Source organism: Heterocephalus glaber, unplaced genomic scaffold (genome assembly GCF_053883595.1).
Source record: "Heterocephalus glaber isolate CG9 unplaced genomic scaffold, H.glaber_assembly_v1.0 deba00000122, whole genome shotgun sequence".
NCBI classification, from domain to species: Eukaryota; Metazoa; Chordata; class Mammalia; order Rodentia; family Bathyergidae; genus Heterocephalus; species Heterocephalus glaber.
In genome coordinates, this window is record NW_028258138.1 from 28,858,575 (window position 1) to 28,873,226 (window position 14,652).

The following is a 14,652-nucleotide window of genomic DNA, read 5'->3' on the forward strand; positions in this document are numbered from 1 at the left end:
AATTAGTATGCTTAGTTTCCATTTTTCCTTTTCTCTTATTTTTCCTTTCCTTTCCCCTACCCCTCCCACTTCCCCTACCCTTTTGGACCTTTTCTTCCTATTTCACATTATCAGTTATACATTTTGATCCTCATTTACATTTCTAGTTTCTCACACCAGAGAAACTATATGGTATTTACATGTCTGTCCTATTTATCTCACTTAAGAGGATGGCCTCAATGTGCATACTTTTAGCTGTAAATGTCTCAAGTTTCTCTTCTTTATGGCTGAGTAGTGCTCCATTTTATTAAAAAGCATGTCTTATTTATCCATTCTCCAGTTGATGGGCAATTGGGCTGTTTCCAAGCTTTGTAAATAGGGAAGGGGTGGAGGAGTTGAAGGGAGGGTAGTGGAATGGGGAAAAAATAAGAATCAAGATATATCATGTAAAATTACAAATTCCCAATGATGAATGTAACTGTATTGTATACCTAAAGTGTACCAATAAATCTAATGAAAAAAAACAGAATTAGTATCCTCATGCAGAGAAAGATAGTTTATGCTTTACTTTTTCACCTCTGTCATAGAAAACTCAGAAGAATTATGTATATTCTAATAGGAAATTATACTCAATCGGAACATTTTGATTTTTTTCTTTTTCTTCTTTGTCTACAGTCTCAGTAGCTACCTTCAAATTGTATTGATTTCATTGTAAGCTGTGAAAAATGGTTTCTGAAAGTAAGGAAAAAACATTAGTCTTCCACAACGCATGGTTTCTCCAAAACAGCTTTGGGGTTCTAGATGATTTTACATGTTCCCTGTCTTCCTAGACTGTGCCCTAGTTGGTGTATCTGGAAGCCAGTGGCACGGATTCACTTTTCTACTCAGTGAGCTCTCTTTTTCAACAATACCACCCTTCTCCTCTTAGTCTAATAATCAGCTGATGAAGATGAGCTTCATACCTCGAATAGACAGTGTATAAAAATAAATCTCTGGGCATTCAAAAATTTGCATTTTTATATAGCGAACATATTTTTGAATGGGTGCTATGTTCCAGCAACAGGGTTATATACGACTGCCTTATGCCTTGTCACTTGAGCACAGAGTATTTTTAAAGTGAATATAAAATTATAGTAGAATATAATAAACTTACCCTAAGGGGAGCCATAAGATACCATGACAATACAGACTGACATAATTTTATATTAACTTAAAAATTTCAGTACAAAATATTCAGATTGTTGGAAAAATATAATCAAAAGCTTTCTGTGATATCTGAAAAATGGATCCACAACTTGGAAGAATTCTGAGGGATCAAATACCTTTTTATCCTTTGCATTTGTGCTCTTATTTTTTTATTAGTACATGTTAACTGTACATGTAGTTTACAACCATCTTGGGAACTGAGTACATGTATATAATACAAATTGCTTCCTTTTAAAATCCTCTTCATATTCCCTCCCCCCAATTCCCCTTTCTCCATTTTAATTCTTGTTAATATTATTTATCTTAGTTCCTTTTTATGGAATACAATATTTACATTCTTTGAGATTTTTAGGTTACTGTACATGGCATATATTTATTCTACCAATTTTTAAAATTGAGTACTTACTTCCAAGCATGAGTAGTTAAATATCATTCTAAAATATTCAACATTTTAAAAAATGAAACTCTCTATGGGAACTGTCTTTTAATCTTTATAACCAGTAAGTGATATATGTATATTATTCTTGTTTCATAGAAGAGCAATCAAATCTTCAAAGGTTAAATGTCTTAAGTAGAACTCTTTAGCTAGTAAGAGATAAAACTAGAAATTAAACCCACCTCCTTTATTTGGAAATCTGTATTCTCTATTTTTTATTTCTATCACATAGTTTTGCTGTAGACTCTGTCTTTTTTTCTTTCCTTACAACTCTAAATTCTTATTTATTAAAGGGATATAGGTTCTTTGAATCATAAATACCACCACCAGGACCACCATTCTTTATTATTATAAGAATCATCAATGGCCAAGTTCAGATTGCTAACTCTCACAGCTTCCAGCAACCTCTGGGCTTCTTTATCAAATGTATCTTTCCATAACTCTAGAACTTGTAGCTTACATTCCGGACACCTCAAGACTTCACATACAGTTCTAATGCCTTCACAGCCCAAGGTGTTCTGTGTTAGGTTCATTTTTACCAGCCTTTGGTTGCTGAGAAGAGGAGAGATCTTGACAACACAGGGAAGTCAAACCACAGCGTTCCAGCCCAAGCCTCTGAATGTTACAGTTTGGATTTCTCAAAGCTTCACACAGAATTTTCACTCCTTTATCCCACAAGTCATTGTACTTAAGGTCTAGGCTTAACAGGTTTGGGCTGTTCAAAATAGCAGAAGCCAGATCCAGACAATATGCAGTAGTGAGAACACAACCTGGCAACTCCAAGGCCTGAAGAGTACAGCTCAGCTGCTGAAAGACATTACACAGAAGATTTGCTCCATCATCTTGAAGACAGTTTGATCCCAGATCCAGATGTATCAGACTCTTGCTGTGTAGAGGAGAAGTTGAGAGGTATTCACTGATAATTTGGAGTGAAAGGGCAACACCTCAGCACAGGGCTCTGTAGAGTACACTCCGGATGTTTCAAGGCAGCACTTAAATGCTTTATTCCACGATCTCCACTTTGTTGTTTGACAAGCATAAATGAGTCAGCCTCTTATTGCTGATAACAGCCAAAGAAAGATCCTCACAACTAGTTTCTGTGAGGCCACAGCTTTCTAATGACAGTCTCTCTAGGTAACACTCTGGGTGTCCTAAGGCCTCACACAACAACTTCACTCCTTCATCCAGTAGATTATTGGTCGATAAGCTCAAAAAGACCAGGTTCTGGCTTTTGATGAGAGCCTTAGATATGTCTGGACAGTAAATTGCAGTTACGATGCAAGACTCCAACCTCAGATTTTGTAGTTTGTGTTATGGATATTTCAAGGCTTCACATAATGATTTTATTCCATTATCCTCTATCTTACTCCCTTTCAGTTCAAGATACATCAGATTCTTCTGGCAAGTCAAGAAACTATAGATATCTTCATAGCCGTGAGGGAAAGAAACATACCTCAACAGGAATTTTCGTGGTTTGCAGTTTGTATGCCTTAGTTCTTGACAAAAAATCTTCATTATTCACTCATCAAGGTTGCTATGGTTCAAGTTGAGTTGCATCAAGTGTTCATTTGTATCAAGCATGGAAAAGAGATTTTGCCAGCAATGAGTAATGTGATAACCATCTATTTGCCCATTTTCAGCTGCAGGGCTCGAGTTTACCATAGTTACAGCCAATTTAAGGGTCTGCAAACCTTGGCAGTGCTTAAGACAGAATGAAGATACAGGCATATCGATTTCCTTTGACATATTAATGACAACCTTTGAGAAATTTCCCATTGCCTGGGCTACAAATGCTTCATCTTGAGTCTTATACAGATGGTGAAACAAGTCCATAAATACTAGCCATGGTGGAAAATTGTCATGGTTTCCTAGTACTTTCACCCACCGAAGTACCTTCAGGGACATTTTACATTTCAAAGTTTCCTCCAGTTGTTTTACTAGATCTTCATTTAAAAGGCCAAACAAAAAGTATTTTAGCTTTGTCAAATGGAGGTCTTGATCACTTCTACTTTCAAGTAACAGGTTCTAATCTTCCAAAGACTGGGAGGAATGCTCTTTGTGTTCCAAATCACTTTTCAGCAGATAGAACATAGCTCCCAAAACCTCCTGAATATGTAGGTGGGTGAATACACAACAGTTTTCATACTCCATATCCTTTTGAAGAATATTAATGTGTAGAAAAACTGAGGTATCACAAGTGGTGAACCCATGCTTTCTGAGATGGTTCCTGTAAAGCACATGTGTCATAGTCCATACTCCTTTGGCAGCTAGGTAGCATAGGCTTCTCAGTTGGGCTTCACTGGGTAGATTAGGAAAGTATTCATTTACTGGTGAGAATAAGTTAGAGATATAGCATGTGAACACAGCTGTGGCTGTTAGGCATGTCTTCGTGACATCATCATTCTTCTCCATTTGCTTCTTCAGACAAGCACAGATGAACCAGCACACCAGGGGGACACGGCACATATTAAAAAGCATTTCATTGCTTCTTATTGAGTGGAATGCATTCATGACCCAGGTCCTATCTTCAAAAAACTGATAAATATACTCCTTTTTTTGCATCCTTGAACATTTCTTGAGGTCTACATAAAGCCAACTCTTCAACAAACGCTGATTCAACAAACGCTTCAGTCTGTTAGAAGCTGTGCATCTTACCATCACCAGTAAAGATGATTCAGGGAGTATCACTTTCCTCAGCAAACTACTTATGAGGAAGGACACAGGGTGTACTTGGGTCCAGTCCCCACAGAGTGCAAATTCAGGTTCCTCAAAGGCAAAGTTTAGTTCATCAAAACTATCAATAATAAAAAAGATTACTTGGCTGGGAGAGGATCCTTTCAATGGAGATTTCAGTGCTAGGCCAGTCCTTTGATATCAACTGAGCAAAGCTTTTCTCCTTCACCTGGCTAATTTCTTTCCCACTGAGATAAGAAACATAGGTAAACTTGTGCTGATAGAGATTTCCCTCTGCCCAGGGTAACAATTGCCTTTCTCACCAATGCCGTTTTCCCAAATCCAGCAGCTCCCTGAAGCATCACTGTCTGTATCTGCTGACCAGTTTTGACTTCCACATCAAACAAATGTGCTAACAGTTTTTGGTGTTCTTCAGAAAGTCCATGGTGGAAATCTGAAAGTTCTCTGAGCAAAGAGTTCTTATCCAAAATGTGAAAATTTTTCCTTTACTCGAATTTTGTATTCTGTTCCAGCACTCAGCTCCGCCTCCTCCTCTAGTGCCTCCCCAGCCTCACCCACCTCTTGTTCCATGGTCTCTGCTGTCCAGTTGGTCTCTGCTTTTGCTCTCTCACACAGATCCCTCAGGTTCAACCTGCCAAAAACTTCGAGAGCCATTTTCTGGGCCTGTTTTTCTGGGTAGTATTTGTTTATCAAATTAGCAAGTTACTTTTGATTGGCCATTTTCACTGCAGCCCAGGGGATTAGGCAGTGCTCAGGTTCTATGGTCTCCTTTAGAAGTAACTTGAATTTATTTAATTCCTCCAAATACAATAGCAGCCCAAAATCACAAAAGGAGGAAAACGTTGGTGAATCTACCATCTTGTCCTTGGATCAAGGTTCAGTCTCTTGCATGTCAGTGGTGCAGGTCAAACTCTACCACCAAAAGCCATACATCAAAGAGGGAATAGGAAAATTTGAAAGGGCTGAAAGGGCTCCTCAGGTACTTGTGTGTTTTTTTGTAGTCTCTAAGTCTTAAAAACATTATAAAAACATTTTTCTCAGTTAAATCAATTCTAGGTACAAATATCTGTATTACTCCTAATGTATCATTCTTATTGTTTTATTGATTATAATTTAAGCCTAATACCAGTTATACCTCTCAAATGCCTTATGTATTTTCTGAAAAATTTAAGGATGTAACCATTCATTACATAAGGGTGAATATTTTATTTTTTAGAAAGAGATAATAAGTGTGTTGAACTGCATAGAATAAACATTTATATTTGACTATGTAGTTTATTCACCTGGATAAAGTAAGCAAATGTAAGCTACATCTTCGGTACATAAAAAGAGTAACCTTTTTCATGAACAACTGGGCTTAATTCTATCTATTCAAACTTATACACAGTTGGAAAAATTCAGTTCTACTTAAATGGAAGACTAGTGTTGAAATGTTTTGTTGAGCAATGTTGATGCATTTGGGCTAACTATGGATGACATTTTGTAAATATCTTGTATATGAATATGTTGATTGAAAAATACAAGGCTTGATCACCCTGCTGGGTCATCTGGTGAGACTGTAAAGTAATTTATTTAGCATTCCTCCTTAATGTTCCTTTATATTTTTATGTTGTGTTTGTCACCTTTTCCTCCGACCTAAGGAGATGTTCTATTTTACATATTAATTGTGAATCCCATACACCCTAATTCAGCCTATATCTTTTATATCTTCCCAGCCTGCTGCATGAGGAAAACAGACAAGATATAGCCTTTCTACTGTTAGAGTCTGACAGAGCACAGAAATATAGACAGATGGTTAACAGATAGTAGGGTACTAAGTACCCTACAATTTATTGAGGCAAATAGAGGAGAGTTGAGTGGCAAATTACCTACACTGTTCACAAACCAGCAGGCATCCCTGTTTGCCAGCTATCCAAATTATTTCTGGGTAATTTGGCACATTTCTACTTTGTTGTGCTATATCTGAAGGTATGAGTTTGAGTTTTGAAAATTCCCTGTTGTGAAAGATCTGCCCAACAACAAGCAATATTTGAAATGTAATGTTCAGGAAAAATGCACAGACTTTTATTTAATAGACCACAGAAAAGAAAATTTAAGGTCTAATCTTCCAAAGTAGTAAAAAAAGAAATAATTTATTTTAGTTAGTATTTACAGAATTTCTTTTTTCATTTTAAAATGTTGCCATCTACAATCTCCCACTTGAAAATTTAAATGTGGTAACAACACTGACACTGATGGATTTTAGATATGGAAGTTACTTTTCAATATCATATTTTTCTCCCTGCAGCAAATATAGATTAAAATCATATAAGGATGCTGAAGACTACTGAATTACAAATTTGCATTTCACAGAAATAGTTTTACTATATACTTTAAGCGAAAGAAAGGAGGGAGTGCTAAAGAAATCCAGGGTTTAAACTAGTAAAGGAAAAGCAATGTTAAGGTGTTTATAAAACAGAATATTTTATAACTTATTGTATTTTACTTTCCATCATAAATCTCTTATAAAAGGACCATAGACATCATTATTCTCAGGACACTATTAATTTATTTAGAAGTTATAGTCTATAGAATACTCTTTGAAATAAATGCCATAGCCAATAATATGGACCAGACTCCTTAATAATTTAAATATAAAAAAAGTAAAAATTATCCTTTTTCTTCAGAGCCTTTGGATTCACCACAATTTTACTAACATACAAGAGATATTCTAAAAAGTTATTATTTGCAGAAATGCCTGCTAACATAATTTAGAATGGCTCATGCACAATTAATAAAACATATTTTTGGTGGCCTGCCAGATATCAAGTGATTTAATAGTTGCTGGGGATGTGACACTAAAATTTCAGGTATATATTTGTATTTCAGTTTCATGGAGTCTTCCTGTGGTACTCTGTTCTAACTAATAGACTATTACAATTTGATTTACTGGATTATTTCAATAGCATTCCAACTTAAAATGTCCCAAATCTAACAAGTCATCTTTCTCATCCCCTATTGCAAAATTATTCTTTCCCCAATTTTCCACACTTCAGTAAATGGCATCACCATTTATTGAGCTACTCAAGTCAGAATATTCAAACAACTTTTGACTTTTCCATCTTCCCCATTTCCCATAGTCAGTCAATCATTAAGTCTTATCACTTCCAAAACTTATGCAATTTTTGATTACCTCCTCAGTTCATAACTGGCTGTGCTCTAGCATATCATCTTTAGTTAACCTCCTCCTAGTAATCTCTGGTCATTTCCCCTTTTTCTCATTCAGATATGTAATTGAAGTAAGATTGTATTATGGTATTATTTTCTTCTTTGCTTAGAGAGAATTCAGTGAATCTATAATGTTTAGCGAAAATTTTACTTTCTCACAGTTCTAATAGCAAAACAACAGTTAGTCTTATTTCTGCCTGTATTAATGCTCACTACTTTGAATATTTTTTGAACACATATTACACTTCTCATAAAGTAGAGAATTACAATCTATTTCATTAAATTACAAATTCTTTGAGAAGGGGGCCCTTTGTTTATAAGCCCCTGGCTTAGTTACTGATACAATAGTGCTTGGAGACTGGGGATTTAGCTCAGTGGTTCCACCGCCTGCAAGCGCAAGGTCTTGAGTTCGTTACCCGGTACCAAAAGGAAAAAAAGGGCTTGGAAATTATCTTTCATTCCATTACATTGCATTGCTTCTACTGCTACATGGTAGAATATCCATATCCTTCTTGTTTTCTAAATGCTCTTCTCCCCATCCAAAATAAATTTCTATTCTTCAAGATTCAGGTGAAACGTATTCCCAGTGAATTATCCCATTATGCTAATGGCCTTATCATGTTCATAATTAACCAGCGACAAAGTAATTTCTCCTTTATTTAGCAACAATCATATTTATCTCCACATTCACCCCAACCCCTAATTTGAATTTACCTTTTAGAGTACTTTGTGTAAAGAAACCTTTCAATAAGAACTTTTTAACTAAAATAAGTTTTGCTGATTTGGACTTTATTCTATTACATAGATACAGATGTTTCTCTGTGCTCCTGATATACAGGTCTCCGTGCATTGATTTGATGCCACCAACCAAGAGTCTCATACTTCACATGGCCAACGGCAAATCTTTACTTACCCCACATATGTACCACATTTAATTGCACCATCTAATTAAGTGAAATCACCACCCATTTTCTCAAGTAGAATCTTTGGATTTATCTTTTTCTAACCATCCTCCATTCCTTTCCACAATTCCAACAGCAAGACCTGCAGAACTGTCTCCAGTGTTTTCAGCCAATGTTCTTTCATTGAACCCATCATGTTTCAGGCTACCATCATTTCTATCATCATTTTTTTCGCAGTAGTTTCTCAAAGATATCTCTGAGTTTGCTTCCATTCTTCCTTCACTAATTCACCCACTACCTAGAGCTAATAAAATATTTAAAAAAACACAAATAGGAATACACACTTATTTGCTCTAAAACTTACAATTTTTTTATCACAGAGAATAATGGAAAAGTATCTTACCATTGTACAAGGTCTTACAATATCTAATAGATTACAATGCCTAAGAGATTACCACCATGTGAGATTTCCCTTCAGCCACATCACCTCACCAGGCCATATTACCCTCATTGAATTTCTATGGGGCCCTGTCATGGCTCAACCATTTTCAAGCCTCTTCCCTTAACACTGTTCTTTCTACCCAGAGTGCACTTTCCCTACCTTCTATGTGACCAGCAGCTTTACTTCCCTTAGGGATCAGCTTTAAATGTCAGCCTTCCTGGATTGCTCTTAGAATATTACATGCAATAGTCGCCATCTTCTTTTAAATTTTATTTGAAATAATATTTTCCAAGTATTATTTGCCTTCGTAGACTTTATTGCTATTGCAATTACTTCTGTTTGTCACTTTCTTGTGGGCTGCCTACATTTGCTGATGAAATGTAAAATTCATGGGTGCTGAACCAATATATGTTATTTCTAAAATTGGATTTATCTCAACCATTCAATAAATACTTGTTCAGTGATTTAAAACTTTTATTAAAATAATTGAGATCATTATATAGTGACATAAGAAATGAGATGCTTAGAGGGATAGACATGAGTTTGAATGCTTACTCGAGAAATTAATAATCTTGTGGTCTCAGTGGGTTATACAAACATTTGGGTCATCAGCTATAGCTTCCCATCCTTTAAAACCAGCAAGCAGGTTTGTTGTAAGGCTTTTGATAAGGTGAAGGCAAGTCATAAAGAGCAAAGTTTTCCATGTATATAGCAGGAGATCTATAGGAATTTAAGATACATATATTTTAAAATTAATAATATTTTCAGTAATTGCAGCCTGTAGCCTTTTTCTCTTCCTGGTAAAAAATGTAACAATAACACCAATAGGGTTATGTAAATCAAGAATGGGAATTATAATCTAAATTTTACAAGAAAAAATATATTTCATTAACTATAAATGTCTCTAGTTTCTCATTCTTTATGGCTGAGTAGTACTCCATTTTAATAAAAATCGACATCTTCTTTATCCAGTTTCCAATTGATGGGCACTTGGGCTGTTTCCAAGCTTTAGCTGATACAAACTGTGCCGCTATAAACATAGGTGCACATACATCGCTGCGGTATGATTCTTTTAATTCTTTTGGGAAGATACCCAGCAGGGAAATAGCTGTGTCAAATAGGACCATACACTTAAATGAAATAAATAGGAAACACAAGTGTAATTACCAAATAGTTTCTCTAGTGTGAGAAACTGAAAGTGTAGATAAGGATTGAAATGATTAAAATGAGTAATTGATAATTTGAAATAGGAAGAAAAGGTCTAAAAGGGTAGGGGACATTGGAGGAGAAGGGAAAAGGAAAGAAGGGAAAGGAAAAATTATGAGAAAAGAAAAAAAATGGAAACAAAGTTTATGTAAATAGGGAATGGTGGAGGGGGTGAAGGGCACACAGGTAACAGGGAAAAAATAAGAACCAAGATATATCATGTACAGGTAGAAGTACCCAATGATAAATGGAAATGTATTGTATACCTAAAATGTACCAATAAAAGAACTTAAGCAAAAAAAAAAAAAAGACAAGAAAATATATTTCAGACTTTTCTATGTTGAATTGTTTTTAAAATGTACCTTCACTCATAATTGTATAATATATTGAAGTATATACCTATTTTTAAGAATACTTAAAACAAAAGATTCAAATTTGTTGCATCAGGAGGTATTGCCATCATTTCTAAAACATGATAGGATGGAAATTTACACCTGTATAACTCGCTACCACCTTCCCAGCTTAATTGTAATATGAACATCTTTAAAATGTGATAACTAGTACACATTTCTGAATATGTGGTATTTTGTGCATGTTAGTTAGACTTAGAATATTTTCTATGGTTCCAATTGAATATTTCAATTACTTTTCTTTCAGATAATCACTAAAGCTCCACTGCATTATTTAGAAAAATGTTAAAAACTTTCCTTGTCTTTTTAATAGTCATTTTCACATTCTCTAGCTGGCTTTTAACCTCTATGCCATTTTGACATGGAGATTAAAAATATCGTGCATCTATCATAAGATGTTTGACCTCTTACATTCTAAAAGTAAAGGATACAGAAAAAGATGGTGTTATCTGTAGGGAGAGTATATTCAACTCCATAAAAATCTCTGCATGTCACATTTTTATTATGTAGCTTTGTTCTCAGATCATTTCCCCCCCCTGTGTATTTGTGTCAAGAAGATGTTTGATTCAATTTTATGTATTTGTGTGTCTCTTTTTATTTCTAACAGGAAGCATTAATAAGGAAGAAAGATTAGGAATGAGTTTTTGAGTTTAGAGCATGAGAAAGAGGACATGTATGGCATGCATAGTTTGAAATAAGAAGGGTCAGGAGCACTAGATGGGTTGATAATTGGGTTGTAGCAGCCTAGACACTGAATTAATATATTTTCAGTGAAAGGAGAGCTGTCACATTCTCTGTGAACTCTCTGAAGCTCATAACCAGTTTACATTGGCCTTTGCTAGTCAATTTGTTTTTGCAATTGTTTATTTAGTGAATTATAGTCGGTCCCTTATGTTTTGTAGCAACCTTCTTGAATACATATATTCTTTCATTCATGACCCAGAAATCTAAAATGTATTTTCCTGAAATAAGAGAAAAAATTACTATCATAAACTCTTTTAGTTTTCAAGGACAGCTTTCTTCATACGGGAGTGATTGTCTCAGACAACAGGGGAATCAACTAACTCAATTCAGGATTAGGTTTTGTTATCCAAGTTAGCGATCATAAATTACAATCCCTTTAAAAATATTGATTAATCCCTGAGTCCCTCCAGTGAGCCATCTAAATCCCTGTTGAAGAAAATGCCTTCTAAGCTGATGGTTCTGTATGACCTACTGTGAATTACTTGTGTGCTTTCACTCTCAAGGTTTGCTTATCACTCCATGACCAACTGATGACTTTTGAATGACTATTGTAAACCTAATGTTAGGGACCACACATTAAAATTCAAAATTAATACACTTCCTTAGATTGCTTAGAATTCTTTTTGGAGATGGTGATAGCTCCCAGATGATTTCAGTTTTTTAGTAGATTGAACAGAAAGTAGTTTTAAATTTTGAATTACTGCATGAGATTTGAACCATTTATTATCACTGGAAACATTTTCCACCTGTCCCTGGTATATAATGCTGTATAACCAATTGCCTGAAAACTCTGTAGCTAAAAAGTGAACATTTTATTATCTCATAATTTAGAGGGTCAGGTATCTAGGCAGAGAGATGTTGTGTGATTTTTCAGTTCCAAAAGATGTGAGTTGCTTTACTCAGTGCAATTAACTGGCAAATGGCCTGTTCAGGAGGATCTGAGAGTTGTTACTAATACAGTGATTTTACAGTGATAGCCCAGGCTCAGCTCAGACTGTCCGGCAGAGTAGCCAGAGTGTTATTGCTATCATAGTAGTCTCAGGGCAGTAGGATTTCTCGCATGTCAACCCTAAGCTCTTGGAATTTTGCAAGTGACACAAGCTGAAGTTACAAGGCTTCTTATGACCTAGTCTGAAAATACTAAAATATAACTTTTGCTATATTTTAATGATAAACAAGTCACTACACCAGCCAAAATTTAGGAAAAAGGAGATAGATTCTGCCATTAAATATGAGGGATGGCAAAGAATTTGTGGCTATGTTTAATCTCTCACATTGTCTCAACTTTGTCAGCCATAACATACATCTAGACAAAATTGTAGCATAATGACAGCAGGGTAACATTGGGTCAAGGCAAAATTTATCTTCTTTATTGCTTCTTCCTTCCTCTATCATTCATTCATTCACTCATTCATTCATTCATTCATTCATCTGTTTATTCATAGAACAGCAATTAAATGAGTACCTAGCATGTGCAGACCGTCTTCAAGGTTGTATTAATCACTTCTTTTGTCCCTGGGACAAATGTCATATATTGAGTTAATATATTTTCAACTTAAAGGGGGAAAGGTTTATTTTGACTCACAGATTCAGTGGGTTCATTCCATGGTCATTCAGCTCCAAGGCAGAAACAACGTGGTAAAAGGGTACAGCAGTGGAAAGCTGCTCACTTCATGGCAGCCAGGAAGCAGAGAGAGCTGTCTCGATAATACATCTTCTACACCATCCCCCTAATGCTCCACCCCCTCAAATCAGGCTCCCCTTCTGAATGTAAGACTTTAGAAATTTAGATATAAACTATAGCAGCTGTGATGGGGGGAGACAGTTGAATCCTTCATAGTACATTGTGGTAGAAAAAAGCAGAAAATTTGTAGATGCTCTATACTCTAAACATTCTGATGACTTTTTTGTAGTCTGTACAGCAGCCATATGAGGTAGATGCTATCATGTTTTTTAAGTCAAATTAGAAAAATGAAGTTCATATAGGTTATGTTAATGTTGCTCAAGTTCACATGGGTCATAACAATTATATAATTATATGCATATACATGCACAAATACGCACACACATCAGTTTTGCCTGTCTCTTAATTTTTCATTTGTATATTAAAAAATGTTTAATTTAATTTTCTGCTTCTGCATGTTAACTGGGTGGCTACTGGGAGATACAGGTCCTTCAGACATGGTCTGTATCTAATAGCTGGTCTGAGTATGTTAATATGCCAGTGATGGGCCTCAAAGAGAGAGGACAGAGTGCATAAATTCACTTTGGGTCTAGACTCAGAACGAGTACATCATGAAAAAGCAAATTGGAAACGAGTCCAGAATTAGACTGGATAGAAATTCTGGAGTGCTATTGCACAGTGGAGTGATTCTAGACAAAAATAAGGTAGTGTGTATTTTTAAAATCTGGAAGAAAGATTTTGAATAAGTTTTCACCATAAGGATAAATGTTTGAGGAGCTAGATATGTTTAAATAGATTTAAATATTCCACAATGTATACATTGGTCAAAACATATCATATACTAATATGTGTAATTTACCCTTTTATATATGAGTAGAAAAGGAAACTTAACTTCAGTTTTTAAAAACTCTTCTCCCCAAAACAAACAAAAAAAATAGCATCTTTAAGGTACGAGGTAACTAACTCCAACTCTGAGGGGAGATGATGAAGGCATATTTCAAAGGGTAAATAGTTGAAGCCATTTTTCCAACAATATTATTTTTTAATTAATTTTATTGGTACATTTTAGATATACAATATAATGACATTCATCATTGGAAATTTGTACCTTCACATAATCTCTCTTGGTTCTTATTTTCCCTTTTCCCCTGCCCTCCCTTCAACCCCTCCACCCCTCCCTATTTACAAAGACTTTGTTTCCATTTTTTTCATTTTATCATATTAATTCCATTTACTTCTTTGCTTTCCCCAATCCCTCCAACTTCCCTTTCCCCTTTGGACCTTTTCTTCCCGTTTCACAATATCTATTATGCCTTTTGAACCTTATTTACAATTTCAGTTTCTCACACCAGAGAAATTATTTGGTACTTAACAAATGTCTGTCCTGTTTATTTCACTTAAAAATATTTGACTTTCCAAGGGGATAGATGGGAGTTCACAAAAAAAGAGAAATGTAGATGTTTGGCAATACCATCAAACACTGCATTTAAGGAACAGAAGAAAGAAGGATGAAGAATGTCTAAGGGATATGTATTGTCATAGTATAATTTATCTCTTACTTCCTAAACTTCTATTTTATATCTTCTCTTGCCTAAATCCCTTACTGCACTTTTTTCAACTGATTATCTGTTCCCATATTTGCTTGTTAGAAATAAAAGCTCTCTGGTACCTTTACTTCCAGCACTAACTAGAACTTACATGTTAATACAACTGTCATATCTCCCTTATCATTTTCAAGAAAA

The 14,652-nt window shown here is 35.2% G+C and overlaps 1 protein-coding gene and 1 pseudogene across 2 annotated transcripts in view; one reads left to right on the forward strand and one right to left on the reverse strand.

Moving 5' to 3' along the window:
* Positions 1–14,652, forward strand: part of Robo2 (roundabout guidance receptor 2) — a 1,655,220-nt gene that overhangs the window by 244,732 nt on the left and 1,395,836 nt on the right. The window lies entirely within an intron of this gene.
* LOC101721081 (NACHT, LRR and PYD domains-containing protein 14 pseudogene) lies at positions 1,811–5,173 on the reverse strand (annotated as a pseudogene).